The sequence below is a fragment of the Epinephelus fuscoguttatus genome, linkage group LG11 (assembly GCF_011397635.1).
Source record: "Epinephelus fuscoguttatus linkage group LG11, E.fuscoguttatus.final_Chr_v1".
NCBI classification, from domain to species: Eukaryota; Metazoa; Chordata; class Actinopteri; order Perciformes; family Serranidae; genus Epinephelus; species Epinephelus fuscoguttatus.
In genome coordinates this window covers 22,933,052-22,946,545 of record NC_064762.1, presented here as the reverse complement: position 1 = coordinate 22,946,545, position 13,494 = coordinate 22,933,052, and positions in this window count along the sequence as shown.

The following is a 13,494-nucleotide window of genomic DNA, read 5'->3' as shown; positions in this document are numbered from 1 at the left end:
AGAAACTGCTCAGGAATGTCCCAAGGAATGTGACGACAAGCTAAAGGCATCGACCTGGCCTTCAGATTCCCCAGATCCAAATCTGATATAGCATCCATGGGGTGTGCTGGTACCTCAGAGGTACCCCTAATCCACGGTGGGGCCTCCCTGTATCAAACTTGTCTCGGCTTCGGATCATTTGAGACCTGTCACTTGTGAGGTGGGCTACCAGCACGTCCCAAGATGCTCAATCAGATTGAGGTGTGGGTGATTTGGAGGCCAGGTCGACACCTTGAGCTTTTTGTCATGTTCCTCAGGCCGTTCCTGAGCAGTTTTTGTGGTGTGGCATGGCGCATTTTTCTGCTGGGACGGGTCACTGCCATCAGGGAGTACTGAGCAGTGAGTAGTTGTCCCATCCTTTCGTAAAGCAGTGTAAATGCCATGGACCCTACCTTTCTTTGACTATATATATCCAGGTGAAACTGAATATTTGGTCATTTTAGACCGCATTTTATTATGCAGAGTTCTTGTATGGTGGCTTGTGATAACATGAGTTGGTACTTGGGTGTTTTAGTCTTGCACTTTCATAACGTTCATAAGGTCAAAATCGCAACAGCAGAGGCCTGAGGTTTTTTTTCTTACTTGCTCTTATACAGATGGTTTTGTTTATTGGCAGTTTTAGAATAACGATTTGACGTGCCTTAGGAAAACAAGCCTGTTTTATCCCCCTTACTCTCAAACTTGCAGCAAACTGCACAACACATAGTTGGAGTTTCACCCACATCCCTCTGACACCACCCAACTAAACTCCTGTTTCCAGGTTAATTAAAATGCTCTTTGCGTTTCAGCTCGTAAACTTTGTCTCTACCTGCGGCCATTTTCTTGACGGTGCCCAATGGTGCTGCGTATGTACTTCTCTCTACAGTGAACGAATCAAGATGGCTTACTTCCTAACTATTTCCATCATCAGCTCCAGGAAAAACAATGTGTTTAATTCTTTTTTTTACCACTTACAACTGTCACTGACTGACAGATGCCCATTGAATTTGATAACTCAAGACAAAACACAGCTAATTTTCTTAAAATCACCTAATCCCCAGAGCCACAGGAGACAACTGTGTCCTTAAGATGCTAACAGTGAAATGATCTTGTATAAAAAAGGTGTATTTTGTTAAATGAAAAAGTAAATATTCCTCAAACTAAGACACTGAAAGCAGGATTTTAACACCAAAACTCTTGCACCAAAATGATCCTCAGCCTTATTCATATTAGATGTGCTGTTTGCACTATCATCACACGACATTTACTGCCTACTAGGTCAACTAGTTACAGCAGTAACACCAGATGGAGACATTTTTCAGCTCCATCTAACCGGCCTCTGAATACCCATATCAAATCTGCCCATGCAGCAGGACCATCTGTAATATGACATTGTCCCTGAAGTGATAACTGGGATTGAATATAATTCATCCTGCTATGCAGTGAGCCAGGATTACTGCTCTTTATAATTTTTAGGCAACATGTCTCCCACAGCCCAAAAAAAACTGTTTACCTCCCTGGCTGTTTGTGACAGGGTAAAAAAAAAATAATGAAACGGTTCAGCAGTTTGTTTTCTTATCTTCTTCAGACACACGTGGATATACAGCCTCACCTCCGCTGTGCTCCACTGAGGTCTAACCGGTGTATTAGAAACTTGGGTGATAAGAGGGGATGTTGCTGGCGCTGCGGACGGAGGGGAAGGCAGGGTGTCATTGCCGGAGAGATGTGTCCGCTGTAGCCGTGGTGGCACATTGACTCGGTTGATTACGTTTGCAGCGTTGTGTGAATCCCCGGGGTAGATCCTTAACACAGGCAGCTGTGGGATGCCACTTTTATGGATATACCACAACCCCCCCTTCTTCCCTGCTTCCTGCCTTCCCAATACTCCTCTTCATCATTCCCATCTCTCCATCATCACATGCATAGTGGTGGAGACTCCTCCTACACTAACAGCCTGTTAAGCAATCACAGGGGGGCACGCTCACACACAAGTCGTGAAAGCAAGCAGTGTTACCAAGTGTGTGTGTGTGTGTGCTGGGTGGTGGTGGTGGTGGTGGTGGTGGTGATGGGGTGATCATGCACATGGTTGGAGGAGTTAGACTTGAGCACGGATGGCTGGCTGACGTGCAGGGCTGTTTTTACACAGTTGCATAACATACAGTTTTGCACTTTAGAAACATTAAAATTTAAATGCTCTTTTTTAATCCGTGGCTCACACACACTCACACACATACTCACACACACACACAAAAACTTTCATGTTCAGAAACGCATCAATGGTGCTTTTTATTTATTCCCCCCACCCCCTCTGAACCTCAGTAACCTGTGACAGACAGAAGCTGAGTGAGAGATAGAGAGCTAGAGTGGAGATGAGGAGGAGGGAGAGGAGCTCTTCTGTGCCACAGAGCATGCCAGCCCTGCCCAGTCACTGCTTTTCATTTTGATAATTGACCGGCAACGCCAGAAATGTCCATCAGCTAATCCTCTTAGCTTTCATAATGCTGACTCTGTCACAGAAGCCCCTGTTTTAATGTAACGAGCAGCTAAGCCCAGAGCACAGGGCAGAGTCTCCCTGGGGCACAGAGGCCACTCTGCCCCCTGGAGGCCGGCGAGAGATCTGCTCTCTGACTCAACAAGTGCCCCGCCAATCTGTTGGAGCACGTCACAAATCCATAAATCCATAACCTGGCTCCAGGGTGACCGCCCCTGCTGCCTTTCACACTGTACTCATTGGCACGAAGCTGGACTCAAAAAAAGGAGCATCTTGGTCGTGTGTATCCATTCATCTGTGTGGATTGGAGGATGAATGAATTTAATCCCTTTTGAATTCCCGGTCTACTCACTAAGCAGACCACTTAATGCCAATGACATCAATGTAATAATGTGAAGAGGGGACGGGTTTCTATGAAACCTCACAATATTCAAACATAGCATAAGGCACGAAAATCCCATGATATCCAGCTCTAAAAATGGAACTTGTCACTCTGCCCAAATGGACATCACGTTGAAATTTCTGGGGATTTATTACTGCTGTTTTACAAGCTTAAGCACAGGTTGTGAATGAATACAAAGTGGTCCTTTGACAGAGTGACAGTTGTTAGATATTTAGAAGTCGTGCCTCCACTTCTGTTGAACATTACCAATGTTATTTTTCATCTCACCCCAAGACAAAATGTGAGATAATGAAATTCTGAGACTGTTCTGTGTATGATGTTCAGAGCATGAATCTACACTGTAAAAAGAAACCATTTGTTGTAACTTATAAAAGTTAGTGTCCCGGCTGCCTTGAATTTTTCAGCTGACTGAATTTGAGAAGACATGTTGAATTATTACAAAATTACCTCAACTTGTTCTCTCAGATTCAGTCAACTTGAAATTTTAATGCAGCCCAGATACCAACTTTTTGAAATTAAAACAAATAGTTTTAAGCAGCGAACAATTATTTGCAAAGTAAAGATATGAGCTGTGTCTCAATTCAGGGGCTGCAGCCTTCGAAGGCTACATTTGAAGAACGATTGCGTCACATCGGCGCCACAAAGGCCGTCCCATTTCAAAGGCTCTTTCAAATGCAGCCGGGAAATGCAGCCTTCTTTCCCAGAATTTGGAGGATGCAATGGATGAATCCTTTGTGGCCCCTCCTATCCCAAGATGCATTGTGCGCTGGTGACGAATGGGTTGTTTTCAGTATGGTGTCTGACACACCACAGGCAGCAGTGGCGGCAGATTCCACTTTTAAATGTAAGTACTGGTTTTCAACTCACTTGAATAGCTAACAATTCAAATGTTATAAAACACAAGAGGCCTTCAAACCTTAAAGTTTTGTTCAAAGAACAGACTAACGTACGTGCTGTTAGTGATGCTAGTTAGCTTATCTCATCAAGCGCAGCTGGTTGCGAGGTAACTGGAACGCCAACGGGTCAGGCAAGAACAACTGCTGGTGCTAGACCACATCAGCCAAACTGAACGGTCTCCAAAATGGGAAGGTGTGGTCTGCGGAGGATTTCCTGGTTGCATCACCAGTTGTTCTTGCCCCGACCCATTGGTTTTCCTGTTACCTAGAAACCAGCTGCGTTTGACGAGAGAAGGAGTCAGTAAGTTAGTTAGCCCTAAATCACGGACCCAGAGGTTGTTATTTTATTTTTTAAATTTTTATTTGATACTTGAGGAGATGATTCATTGCTGGAGACACCGCTCTTTGATATATAATTTGAAGGCCTGTTGTGTTTTATAACATTTGTATTGTTAGCTATTCAAGTTAGTTAAAACTCAGTTCTTACAGTTAAAAATCTAATTTGCCACCTCTGCTGCCGATGGTGTGTCAGACACCATACTGAAAACCACCTAATTGTCACCGGTGCTCAATGCATCTTGGGATAGGCTGGGCCATGAAGGATTCGTCCCTTGCATCCTCCAAATTCTGTGACAGAAGGCTAGAAGGCCACAGCTAGTGTGTGTTGTAATGCGACTGCGTTCATACAGAGGTTACTCCTGATATCCAGCGATGACATCATAATGAAAGCATAACCAGTGAAGCGGAAGTTAGAGCATCCTTAGCTTATATACAGAATATTTGATCAGTGCACAGTAACGAGGAATTCATATCTAATCCTTTGCATGATCAGACCGCTAATAGTGGGCAGGCTTAGAGTTTAGCGCAACACAGAGCTATGATAGACTGCTGGGCCCACACACACCTCCCTCAGGGTTAGATCAGGAGAGGGATGAGGGAGAGATGAATGAACAAATTCGACCTCAGACACATTGTCCTGAAACTGAAAACAAAGGTTTGATTGTTGAAAAGTGTGTGTGTTAAGGGCTGACAGTATCACCTGACGGGATCTGTCTGGGAGAAAGAGAGGAAGCACATGGTATGCTCCATCTAAAGTTAGTTGCTAAACCAGCCTACTGTAAAATGCCTTGCATGTAATGTGGAGTTGTCACAAATACCACTTTCCTCAGAGTGAGTACAATGCAGCTTGCAGCCTGTAGCCATAGTGTTTTTAGGGAAACGAAGACACACTGATGTAGCATGCCGTTGCTAGCTAGCTCTCTATGGCTAAAAGTTGCAGACTGATTGATGGGTGGAAGTTGTGATATTATTTGCTGAAACTGATTGGTACTACCACACTTCATATTCATATTCCATCTGTGGTCATTTTAACTTGACCAGCAGACTTCACTACAAGCTGATTGGCTGTAGAAACAGGTGACGTGCTTTACATTCTAAAACCAGCTGCCGGCAACTTGACCTGCTGAGCTTCAGGTGACACCATTAGTCGGCTTGAGTCAAGCTCAGACTGGCCGCACATTTTGATATAAGAATATGAAAAAAAAATCATTTTTTGGTGTTTTTTTTTTTTTGCATATATTGTTAAATTGATGCACAATAAAATACTGAAGGAGTGGGTCTCAAAACCTGGAAATTAGTTAGCATTGTACCACTCCTGGTTTCCTCGTCTCAAAGTCAGTGGGTTTTTTGAATGTTTTTTTGGTTAGATGCCTGAAATAAGTTCTGTGGTTAACACAAGCTTTAGAAATGCTCACGACAGTAAATACCCCACTCATTAATTTTGAAGCTTTTATGTGTCTCAAAAAAGACCGTTGCTAACAAATGGCTTATTTGTTTTTAGACTACCGAGTGTCATAACACTGAAACGATTTTACAGCCTCATTGTGGTGGCGACGTTGAGTCATATGACTGTAGTGTAGTTCGTTTATAGAGTAACGTTAGCTTTTTACTTCTGGTGATTGCATTTAGGCAGTATTATATGAACAGTGATGTGATCTAAAAAGAGTTGATAAGGCATTTTCCATTTCATCTCGGCTTTAATACCTTTAGCTCTGTCAGCACTTCTCTGATGTTTTCGTGGTATTAGCACTGTTAGTTGCTAGCTGTCAGCTCAGCCACGTCCATGTTGAGATCTGTGTGTAGACAATCTCCACTAAGACTCTTCACTAAGCATTGCCATGAAAGTATAATGTCCACCCTGTGCTTCCTTCCTAAGCTAAAGTCCCAGTGAAGAGGAAGTTAGAGCGTATTTTGCGTCTGTAGTGTGACATATTTCCCAATGAAACAGGATATTTGATGGGTGAACGGTTACAAGAGGAATTTAAAAGAAAAGTCTTAATATTTGGCTGGACAGCTAAAGGTGGGCGGGTTGTAGTGTAGCACTATAGAGTGCCCTGGGGCTGACGTTTATCTGTGGGCTGACATGGAAGTTAGCATTGCCCTCGTTCAATTGTCAAAAGGCCTATGGGATTTTTTTTAAAAAAATAATCTCTGTGGCAAACAAATGTTTATGATACTTACACATTTTGTTCAGCAAGATTATCTTCACAAATGAACACCACTGTTATTATTATTGAAGCTTAAATGGAATTGCCAGAAGTAAAAAGCTAGCGTTAGGCTATAAACGAACTACGCTACGTTCACATGACCTAACGTCACCACCATAACAGGACTGTAAAGCCTTGTTTGGCGTTGTTGAGCACGATGACGCTCTGTAGTCTCATTTAGCCACTTGTTAGCAACCGCCTTTTTTAAGACACATAGAAGCTTCAAAGTGTGGGGTGTTTACTGACACATTTTCTGTTGCAGAACAAAACTGAATGCCTCTTCAGACTTTATTTCAGGCATCTAACCAAAAACCCATTCAAAAAACCCACTGACGTTCAGACGGAAACCGTGAGTGGTAAAATGTTAACTCATTTCCAGATTTTTAGGACTCATTCCTGGAACACTGTACATGGAGCTACAGCAGATTCTGGCTCTGCACACACAACCCTCAGCGTTAGATCAGGAGGAGGATGAAGGAGAGGTGAAGGAATGAATGCATCAGATTAATGAACGTAAAATCATATAGATCATAGATTTGCTCTTAATATGATATGCAGCTCCTTTAAAACTCAAATTAATAGGAAAAAAATAGTGATTCAGGAAAACAATGTTGCAGAAACCTCAAAGAATTTGTTTGACATTTCGGAAAACATGTATCAGAATTTGGACTTTCATGCCAGCTTAGTTGAAATTTTGAGTCTGAGATAATTGGAATTTCTGACAGCTGAGATATCTCCCACTTGGTGAAGAGAACGACAGAACTGTCAACAAATTGTAAATGGTTGCAAAGCCACCATTGTGCTGGCAGCTAATCTAAATAGAATGTCATTGTCAACTATTTCTCTAGAAATCTGTTTTGGACACTCTAGCTGCTCCCCCTCCTGTTTTCAGTCTTTTCATTTTCTTTCCCACTCTGCTCATCTTAATTCCCCTCTCAGCCCCTCATTTGCCTTTTCCTCCATCTCATCCCTAATTCTTGCCTCTGTGGGTAATCCCCATGTACCGGCATCTTCCCATGGTAATGGTCCTTCAGTGAAGGAACCACTCTTGCCCACCCTCTTTTTAAGACACACATAGAAAGGCCGTGTTGAGCAGGAATCCTGAATTACACCATTACTGAAGTGATCCTCTTATGCAACCTGCTCTTCACACCCATCCACAAAGCGGGAATGCTCACGAGCACAAATCCACGAAGGCACTTGCTGCCAGATTATCCACAGTCTACAATACTGCAGCTGCCATGTTTCCTTTTTGATGAAACAATACATTTTGTTGGGTGCATTCACGGCTGGGACTCATCCTGGCTGGCTCTCTGGCAGAGACATTTGGATGACTTCATGATCATGTGTATGTGACTGGATATTTAGGACAGATCACATGAGATTGTTTTGCTTGGCTTGTGTACAAACAACGCATTCTTCTCCTCCCGGAGCAAAACAAACCTGACCAGTTGGTTGTCCGTAACTTGAGGCGATGCAGGCAATAGGATCGGGAAACACGTTCTTGGATGAGGGCAGTAGCAGCCTCTTAGCAAACTGCATTCAGGCTGACATGTGGTTCCAGCCAGTCAGCAGAATGCAACCTGGCTGGCCTGCTCTTTCCGCTCAGCACGTCGGAGGGAGCCGGCCTTATCTGATGTGACATGGCTGACACCACCTTGAGAGCTGTGAGGAGACCCTGCCGCTGATTATTTCAAGCTCAGAAAACATGGTGTGGATCTGCTCGCTGTGTGTTTACCCCCGCAGACGTCTCTGCTAAACTCAGGATGACTGTGTGGCATGACACGGGGCCGTGTAATAAGGCTGAATCATCTGCAGTGAATGATGGCGATGTGAAAACGAGCGGAGGCCAGACTGAGGAGTGTGAATCCAGAGAAGTGACTCAGCACTACAACTGTTTATCTTTGTGCAGTTTAGTTTACATGCCAGCACTGTGAGTGGTGGCCTGCAGACCTCGGTCAAACTCAATGTCCAAATTATTCTGCTTGCTTTAACTTGGAGTGCAACATAAGTGAGCTGCATCTAATACAGATAACAGGGGAGTGTTCTTTAAATGCTTTCTGTCAATCTAAATCTCTTTTGAGGCAAATTCTAGACATCTTGTGCTGAACGAAGAACATACAAAATCACGGAAACTGTTTACTGATGTTGGCCTTACACCAAATGAATGTTCAAGTGATTTAATTGTTGCAGGCAAATTTTCAGTGAATGAAGTCACTAGAGATTTCCCTGAGTTAATGCACTCTCCCGTGATCTCAATCATGCAGAAGTTCAATGAGGTGAACTTTGCCAACAACCACTAGGTGCGCTCTCTCCAGCACCAAACAGGAAGCAGAAAACTGGGTAAACATGGAGGGAAGGGGCAAGAAAAGCCCCGTTTCCACCGAGCAGTACGGTCCGGCACACTTCAGTTCGGTACGTTTTTTTTCCGATTCCACTGTGAAAAGTTGTGGATGGTACCAATAGAACCGTTCCTACGGTCCCCATTTTTGGTCACCCTTCTGTGCGGGTACTTAGCACACAGATCTGATACTAAAAGGTGGAGTCTGCAGTCTGTTGATTGGTCGACAGAGAATCGTCACTTTTGCTCGACCAAGGACTCAATGCACAAAGCGGAAACCTTCCATTTTTAAAAAGCACATCGATTGCGATGAATGTTGTAAATACTGCAGTCTTTTCTTATCTCGAAATGTTGGCACGCAACAATGTGTCTTGGTCAGTCAACAAGGTGCAGATGATCCTCTCTATTATCAGAGAAGAGGAAATACAGCGGGAACTGGACGGAACCGTGAGGAACGAAAGTGAACAAGTTGGGTTTTCTTGTACTTTGGTGAAGAAGGAGAAACTGGTAGAGCTGTGGTGATCTGGTTTACCAACCAGCACCTGCTTTAGTGAGAAACTTCATTTTGAATCAGTTTGTCTGTCATTTCCATGGTAACCAACAAAGGCTGGGAGCAAGTTGACGTGTCAAAATCCAAAATATTAAGTCTGTACACAAATACTGTTTGTCTTTATAGATTGTATTGATGCCGAATTTGCAATAGTATGGCACCTTTTGATCGTATGTTTCTACAGTTATGTGTTTTTGCAGTCATGGAAGGAAATGTTAATATGTCATATTTCTTAAAGGGAGTTTGGCGTAATATTTTCCACCAGGAGCAGGATGGGAAATAATCTGAAATGGAATCTAGTTGTAGTCTTGCAAATACTGACCCTGCAAGATCCCTAGTCTTTGCAAAATCATACAGTGTGTGACTGACATCATCTGTAGATGTGAGAGGGTGTCAAGACTTGAGTCTTTTCAAAGTTCTTCAAAGTGTTCTAGTTTTTAGTAGGCACTCTACAGACTTAACATGACTGGAGACCTGAGAGCAGAAACAAGAAAGTTCTGTGTGTTCTGTTCTGTATAGTAATGTATGACCACCTCTTATGAAGTGGCCAAGGCTTCACCCAGGGCTGTATCGACTCTAAACAGGGCCTCAGGCCAAAAATGAGCTGTGGGCCCTACTGACCCCCTACAGTTTAGCACCAGTTTGCAGTAATTTGATTAAAAAGGGATCTACTATGCTCATTTTCAGGGCCATTTTTGTATTTTGTACATTCTTTAACATTCAAAAAATGTTATTTTCCTGATACAGTCTGAGCTGGAACATCTGTATTCACCCTCTATCTGAGACGCTCTGTTTTAGCACTTGTCTCTTTAAAGCTCAGCCCGCTCTGATTGGCCAGTGTTTCTCGATCTTTTGTATCTTTGTGTCTCTGCACCATCATTGCACCTGGGGAATGACTGTAGCTCTACTGTGAAAAGTATATAGCTTCTCAACTAGGACATGTTTCAGCAAGATTTGATCCAAAATCAGAAAAAAATTAATGTCTGCAACCAAGAACGCTCACAGTAGTGTCCCTGGAGCAGCTGACTAAATAAAGGAATCCGTCACTGAGCTGATGACAGCTTGTCTCGAACGTAGAAAAAAACATTGGAAACAGACTTTTCTCAACGGTTAAAAGCCTCAGGGATTATTTTTATGTACGTTTACCTCATTATTTGAAATTTAGGCCATGTTTAATATGAAAATCCCACACTTTAACATTATATACATGTATGGCAGAAAATAAAGAAAAGCATTATAGGTTCCGATATGTCATGAATATGCGCTATGCAAGAACAACAGGGCTGGTTGGTGACCTTTGCTCTACCCAAAGGTCACTTGATGAAGCTTGAGTGGGCTTTGTTCACTGATTAAGGCCATGAGATGAGATTAAAATCTCAAGAGAAATCAATTAAGTGGAGCCATTTTAATGCTATTATTCAGTTAACTAAAAGACTTGTGACTTGACTTAAGACTTGTTATTTAACACATGATGTGGGCTTGTCGTAAAGGGAAACCCCATCTATTTAGCAACACATCTTTATTATTACCTTCAGGGATTTACAAGAGACAGATACAACAGAGGCTGAGATACTCTTTATTTCTAGTTCACTAACAAAGACCACACCAATAAGATAAAGATTTCTAATGGTTTATTGCGTATGATGGATTATGGTTCGGAGGAAAGCGTGAAGGGGTGAGGACTGAGGGATTAGAAAATGAAAGGATGAGGATGGGAGGGATGAAGGGATGAGAGTCGAGGGTTGAATGGATAAGGGTCGAAGGGTTGAGGGATGAAGGGATGAAGGGATGAGGGTCGAGAGTCGAATGGATGAGGGATGAAGGGTCGAATGGATGAGGGTCGAAGGGTTGACGGATGAAGGGTTGATGGTCGAGGGTCGACTGGTTGAAGGATGAAGGGTTGAGGGTCGAAGGGTTGACAGATGAAGGGTTGATGGTTGAAGGTCGACTGGTTGAGGGATGAAGGGTTGATGGTTGAGGGTTGAATGAATGAGGGATGAAGGGATGAGGGTCGAGGGTCGAATGAATGAGGGATGAAGGGTTGAGGGTCGAAGGGTTGACGGATGAAGGGTTGATGGTTGAGGGTCGAATGGTTGAGGGATAAAGGGTTGATGGTCGAGGGTTGAATGAATGAGGGATGAAGGGATGAGGGTCGAGGGTCGAATGAATGAGGGATGAAGGGTTGAGGGTCGAAGGGTTGACGGATGAAGGATTGATGGTTGAGGGTCGAATGGTTGAGGGATAAAGGGTTGAGGGTCGAGGGTCGAACGAATGAGGGATGAAGGGTTGAGGGTCAAAGGGTTGACGGATGAAGGGTTGATGGTTGAGGGTCGAATGGTTGAGGGATAAAGGGTTGAGGGTCGAGAGTCAAATGGATGAGGGATGAAGGGATGGAAGGCTGAGGGTTGATGGATGAAGGCTGGGTTCCCGGGTAGCAGGCAAGCGCAATGAGGAATGTGTTGGGTTGAAGGCAGGAACCCGGGAGGAGGGATCCTGGGAGTGAGACTGATTTGGGGAGTTGTCTCTTCGTGAGCTCGGCTTCGGATGGAGCCCTCACTGGTTCCTGTATGCAGAAAGGAGCAGAGAAAAAGATGTAAGAGGCAAGACGGGATTGGGTGGGTGGGATATGAGAGATGTGTCGAAGAGAAAGAGAACGCATCAGGTGTGCTTAAATACAATTGGGCGGAAATGGGATGTGTTGGAGGCGTGGTCTTTGCTCCCAGGCCTAGCTTATAAAACTACATTATGTGTCAAATTTCAAAAACACTGGATCCCTAGAATTCAATTGCATCTCTGGTTCGACCTCCCTGCTTGGTAAATACCCAAATCTTTCAGATTCTACCCCCAAGTTTGTAACTCTACTGTTTAAAATGTGATGTCTCAGAGCCACAGAGGACACGATGCCGCTGTTCTCACAGCCTGAGCTGTACTCTTCAAGCACTCACTCACTCATCCTCATATGAAACTGGTGGAGTGCTACTTTAAAAACATTTCTGATAACTTTTCCATCAAAAAGCACGCTCCAGTCCTCGTGCCTGCTTATGAATAATACTATGACATTAACAACTCCTACTCATCCTCCTACGACACAGTGCCTATAACTTTTGTGTCCAGTATGGAGGTGTGCAGGGTGATGAAATCACACAGCAGGGAAATCTACTGGCTCATTGACTTTATTGCACACCCCTCTACCCCCAGCTCCGAGTGAATGAAGTGAAAGAACTCACCCTCACTTGCCCTCTGTTTCAGCGTACTGCTGGCTGCATTAATATAGACTTTGTAGCCTATGTCTCCTACCCTGATGCTATCTTCCCAGAATGAATGGGCTGCATGTTTCTGCTGCCATAACCTCTGTGGTCAGTCTGAATGGGACTCTCCACTGTTCTTTGCAAGGGGAAAAGGTTGCTCTTTGCCTGCCTACCCTTTCTTTTCTGCTCTGCAGACAAAAGAATAATGAAGTTATTTATGTGCAGCTCATTACAAATGGCTAAGTCTCTCTCAGATACAGCCAATCTCTTTCCTCTGGCCACTGTCCGTCGTTAGGCAGCAGTAAAACCTTCATCCAATTTCACACAGTCGTGATGCTCATGCTCAAATGAATAAAACCGTAGTAAAAAGTCAAATACATGTCTTGGGCTCAGGGGATGAGGGTGGTGTTTTGATAGGTGCACTGTGGTTTGTAGGAGGGAAGTAAAAAAAAGTGTAAAGCAGGTTTGGCAGAACTGGTAATAGAGTTTGCCACCAGTGATGAAAAAGAAATAACAGCCTCACATAAAAGTAAAAAAGTAATGCTGAGATATTTCATCAGAGGAGACATTTCTTCTACAGCACAAAAAAGTATATTTACTGTTATTAGGTCCACATTTGTAATGGACAAGGGTGGACAAAATAACGTGAACACCCAGCAGTATATTTAAAGCAATCCAATGCAACACCACAAACTACTACAACACATTCTCACCCCAACCTCTTCACGTATTGATATATGGTCATGGACTTTCCACTTCGAGTTTGGCTTTAGAGTCTTACGCGATGTGATCATTGCTCTCCTGGGTAAAAGTCAGTTTTTGTTGGACACATCCACCCCACTTGTACGGCATTATTTTCTTTCTTGCCCTGCCACGTTTCATGCCGACATTAAAGGACGGCTTTTCTCGTCAGTGTCTGCAAGTTTCTGCCCAAGCGCCGGATGTTGATGACTTCGGAGTGAGATCGGGTTGACCACAATGTTAAATTGAGTACATTAGGC